This window comes from Olea europaea, chromosome 8 (assembly GCF_002742605.1).
Source record: "Olea europaea var. sylvestris chromosome 8, O_europaea_v1, whole genome shotgun sequence".
In the NCBI taxonomy this organism is placed as follows: domain Eukaryota; kingdom Viridiplantae; phylum Streptophyta; class Magnoliopsida; order Lamiales; family Oleaceae; genus Olea; species Olea europaea.
The window spans coordinates 6152894-6158132 of NC_036244.1; the positions used below are offsets into that span (position 1 = coordinate 6152894).

Below are 5239 nucleotides of genomic sequence, written 5' to 3' on the forward strand. Positions count from 1 at the left end.
TTTGGTGGTTTAATATGAAACAATATGGCTTGATCAACAAAATATGTTTTGGAAGAATTTATGAATTAAGTAATATGTGGTGGTTGAATTTTGGAATCAATGAATGTTTTGGATCATCAAAGAATTGATATCTATGGAATAAATATGATTCAACATACTTTTGGACATTCATAAGTTAGTGTGTATATATATAGGGAAAAGCATTTGAGATGAAAAGGGGTTGAAAAACCAAGTGTTTGAAGCAAAATAGAATTCTAAAAGTCGACATGTCGCTCAAGCACTAGGCTAACGCAAGTGAATGATAACTGAGCAGTCCTAGAAAGTTGACTCTAAAGGCTGCAATACTTCGAAGTATAATTCTTTAAATTCGAAAGTCTTGTATGTGAAAAATGCTTTGCAAGTTGTGACCAAGAATTTGGAGCATAACTTGTGCAGCTCTTTGGTAACCTTTAAACTTCTAATTGCATTTTCTTGATCAAATTTGATCTTCTTTGACATTTTTTTATATTTTGGACTCCTTCAAGATATATACTATCAATTCTTAACTATTTTAACTTTGATTATAACTCGATAAACACCTAATACAATTCTTCTAGGACTTGATTTTAACTTAGGAATTACAATTACAATTTGGACTTAAAAAGTAACTCTTAAACAAGAACAAGAGTGCCTTATAAAGATAAATTTTATCTTACAAAATAATATTTGCAAAGATTTTATTATGTCCTAAAATAGAACACACAACATACATAAATGAAGACATAAATTAGGCAACAAGTATAAATTGTTAACAAATGATGATGATGCGACAAACTCTTTGTGTTGCAAAATTTTCATTGCACAAGATAATTTGTTTTAACACTTTTGCTCCTTTTTGACAACCATTAAAATAATTTTTTTTCTTTTTATTAAACTCATTTTCAAAACATATTTTGAGAATGAAATATTTTGCACGTAAACCTAAAAAAATTTCATACTTTCTAATTACATATTCAAATAATTATTATTTCGAAACATTTTTCTCAAAAATTTCATTTCAAGAGTTGTCAAATAGCGGTTTTGTATGTTGTAAAAGTAGAATATGCAACATATATATCACAAAATAAATTAGGTAATAAGTACAGATCGATGTACAAATGATGACGACAAACATGATTTGTTATGAAATGTACATTACTACATGCCTGTTTTATTTCAAAATGGAATAGGTAGCAAACTTTATACCTTTAAAAATATTATACGCAACAAATATATTTCTCTCTATAACTTTATGAAATAATTGTTGCTACAAATTGATTTGTCTCCATGATAAAAAAGATTCTCCTGAATTTATAGATTCTCAATATTTGGGACCATTTTTGCAATTAGTGAAAATTAGTCTAGAAAATATCTAATATATAATTTAGGTAACATGTTGCACTTATTGATATAAAGATGTGGCTTTGACCTTTTAGAAGAATTTATGGTGCCTCATCCTCTAATCTTTAATATGACAATTTTCGATCACTCATCATTGTTGAGTTTCGATTTGGAAAAAGACTCGGTGGACCATTTAGGTAATTAATGCAAATTTATCTAGGAAATATATAATCTAAAAGTTATATAACATGTGGTAGATTTTTTTTTTTTTTCCAATTATTCAATGATATGAAAAGACCTTTTATATAAGTAAAATTCACTCATAAATTTTAAACCCAAAAATAATAATAATAAAATAAATTTTTTTACTTACAAGTAAAATATCAACCTATATGTAAAACATTCACTTCTATGTTAGATAATTTATTAAGTAAAACTTTACTAATCTTTAAAAATTTATGCATAAGTACACTTACAATTAAAAATCTACTGTGACTAAAACAATTTACTTATAAATAAAATGTTTGGCTAAAAGTCAAAAATTCACTTGTAATTACAAATTACATATAAGAAAAGAATATGGTCATTAATATCTCGCTACCTATACGCTTTGGTGAATTCTCAACCAACTTTCTTGAATCCAGCACGGCCCCTTGTTTTTGTTGGGTCATGACATCCTAGATCATCAAAATTTGAGGCTTGACAAGTGCCATGGTGGGCAATCCAAGCTCAACACCATTTTTTTTTTTTTTTTTTTTTTTTTTTTTTTGATTCAATTGAATTAAGAAAAATATTCCGCACCACAGAGCAACGATTCTATATCACACAGAGCTTAATCCATAGAAGAATAGACTCAATGAATTATATGGACGGACCGGTATATTTTGACACCTCTAAGGATTCAAACAGACAAATTTGTATTATGATTTGATTTAAATGGTTTCAGAGAAAAGATTTGATACCATATCTAGCTTGGAAACTTTTTTACTAAAGAAGATAGAGTTTCCTGTTTTGAAGAAGGAATAAAAATCATTTCTCGGTTTGTGCGTCACCCTTTGCATATGGACGTTCAAATTTTATCGAATGCTGATATGAGAGATGTTAAGATAGCGATTGGTTAGAATGAAATTGAAAATGTGCTTGTATTACACAGTTATAATATCATAGAGAAAATCATCCAGGACGTCGAGCATGTTTTGGGAGGCAAGAGAAGTATCTTCTCAAATAATATTTTTTCTGTCATGCTTAAAATTTATGCCAAACATTCTTGGTTACCATTAATTGAGATGCCCAGAAATAACAGAAATAGTGATTAAACACAGTTCCAACACCTAATCCTCTATTTATTTAACATCCAAAAAGTGAATAACACTCTTCCTTAGAACAGCCTCAAAATGGCAACTAAGATACAAAATGTTCAAATTACAGAGATAAAATCGCACAGACTTATCTTTTAAGTTTATGATCGCTATTCACCAAGACCACAAATCCTATTCATTACCCTTTTGGAAGCACACATATAACACGTGTACAGCACAACATCAACACAATCTTAAACATTATATAAAGAGATACAAGCAGGGTTTCTTCCATTCACATTACACTAAAGCTCCCTTTCATCTCTCCCTCTCAACGATGGAGTTCTCCATGAGGTCATTTGCAGTGGTGACCCCCCTGCTATTGGTTTCCCTGTCCACTGGTTTGAAATTTATTCAACTCCACAGCTTGTCAACTACTTTAATTCTCCAAATATGAAATAACACGAACAGCTTTAAATTTCATAGCAAAGCATTCGCAATTTTTTACATTGGAGTGTATTATATATGTATTGAACGTAGTGTTATTTAACACATCTTCTACTCTTTTCTTGAAGCAGATATGAGTGGTCCTCTTGTGGTGGATGCTTGAGGATGTGACTGGCTTCTTTGTCAACAATACTGCATGCTTCAGGGAAGTTTGCCAGCATGCTGCGGAGGACCAGTTGGCCATTGTTTCTGCACACGAGTTTGCCCACGTATGTAAACATAAACTTAATGATATGTTGCCTTGCAGATTGAATCTGACTAGACAAAAAGCTTCCTTGTGTTTGCACTAAAGTTTCCCCTCATGAATTGCAGCCTTGGATAAAAAGGAAATTACTGTGGAGGTGATGGCTGGTGCAAAGGACGAAGAGCCTTCCATCAAGGAGATAGTAATCGCTTAATGCTTTGCTGCAACAGCAGGAGAATAAATTACTCATCTATCTATGAAGTTGGTCGAGTCAATAAATTTATAGATCTCTGTTTGGAGACTACATTAAATTGGCTTTAATTAAATAAACTATAGTCTTGGCTTGGAGACTACATTGTGGAAATGTAGCCATTTTTTATTACAAGTATTATGTCCTATGTTTTAATAAACTTGGAATGAGTATATTGTGAAATGATTTTTGTCATCTTCTTTTGGTTTTTGTCAATGTGTACTAACATCAATACAATCTAAGTAGCTCAACTTCCAACTAATTTAGTCCTTGTTTGGTCCAGCTTAAAAAGTGAATTAAGTTTAAGTCAAATAAAAAATTAATTATAACTATACATTTTATGGGATTCATAAGTTTCTAATTTCACATTCCATATACTTTTATCAAAATCTATTAAAAATCTGATTTTTTTTTTTTAAAAACCAAACATGAGTTTAATGTGTTCGCCTATAGTAATATTTTTTTTCTTTCACTTTAATAATACATGACATCGTATGTGGTTGGTTTATCTCAAAAAAAAAAAAAACAAAACAAAACAAGAAACAAAAAACAAAAAACAAAAAACAAAAAACAAAAACAAAAACAAAAATATAAAACCTCTGAACTTCCTTATCTCAATCAATCATAGGGAAACTTCATTTTGCTACCTAGAGGTTTGTTGAAATAACATTTGCTGCCTATAATTAGACAATTATGTTTGGAAATAGATAATGTCATTTATTAATTACAACTGGCAATGAGCAAGTTATTGTGAATTATATACTAATTACGAATGATCATTATATCCCTATAACTATATGTTTATTGTATCCTTATCCGAATGAAGTTCTAGTCAGTTGAATTAGCAAAATTTATTCATTTTTTCTACCCGTGAATCTCTAATGAAGTTGAAGTTGAAAAAGTAATTTCTCTTATGTCGAAAGAAAGTCGCAAAATTTTAATAATTGAGTTCATAAAGAAACTCATTTTTTTCCTTCAAAGAAAATATCGGTATTATCTTAATTTTGAATTATATAACAAAAAAGTAAATATTATTTTGTCTATTCTAATTATAGAACAATATTGAATTATTATTCTTATAGAAGTAACAATCTAAGTGTATGTTTGGTACTGATTTTTCACTCAAAAAAATCAAAATTTTTACCGTTATTTTACTATTCAAGCCGTCATTTTTTACATCTTCTCTCACAAGTAGGATCCACTTTTCTCTCCAAAATCAAAAGCCCAATTCTCAAAATTACTACCAAACAAACCCTAAATCAATAGTCTGGAAGAATATTATGTAGTCACTCTTGAAGAGAAGAGGGATTTGTGTCTTCACTTTATTTTATGGTGATTGCACTATACATAACACTAAGCTGTGAGCCATTCTTGGTCGAATCCTTCTTGCATGTACACTTGGATTTTCGGACTTGTGGATGGAGACAAACTCCTTCATGGCAATTCACTAAATCACTCGTGGTATAGGATCATGGTCTATTCAAACTACTCTTAGACATATCACACACCATTTTTTTTCTTGCGATCATGATCCTATTTTACATATCTATCAAGAGGAAACCAAGTTGTTAATTCACTTGCTTCAAATGGATGCAATCGACGCTGCACCAGGATTATAGAACTCTAGACTTATAGAATTTT

The 5239-nt window shown here is 30.1% G+C and overlaps 1 long non-coding RNA gene across 1 annotated transcript; it reads left to right on the forward strand.

The window, feature by feature from the left end:
* The first annotated feature begins 2783 nt into the window (after positions 1–2783).
* LOC111399222 lies at positions 2784–3782 on the forward strand. The gene is made up of 3 exons (XR_002703603.1): positions 2784–3058; positions 3236–3373; positions 3477–3782. It is a non-coding gene; the product is annotated as an uncharacterized LOC111399222 (long non-coding RNA).
* Positions 3783–5239: the final 1457 nt, after the last annotated feature.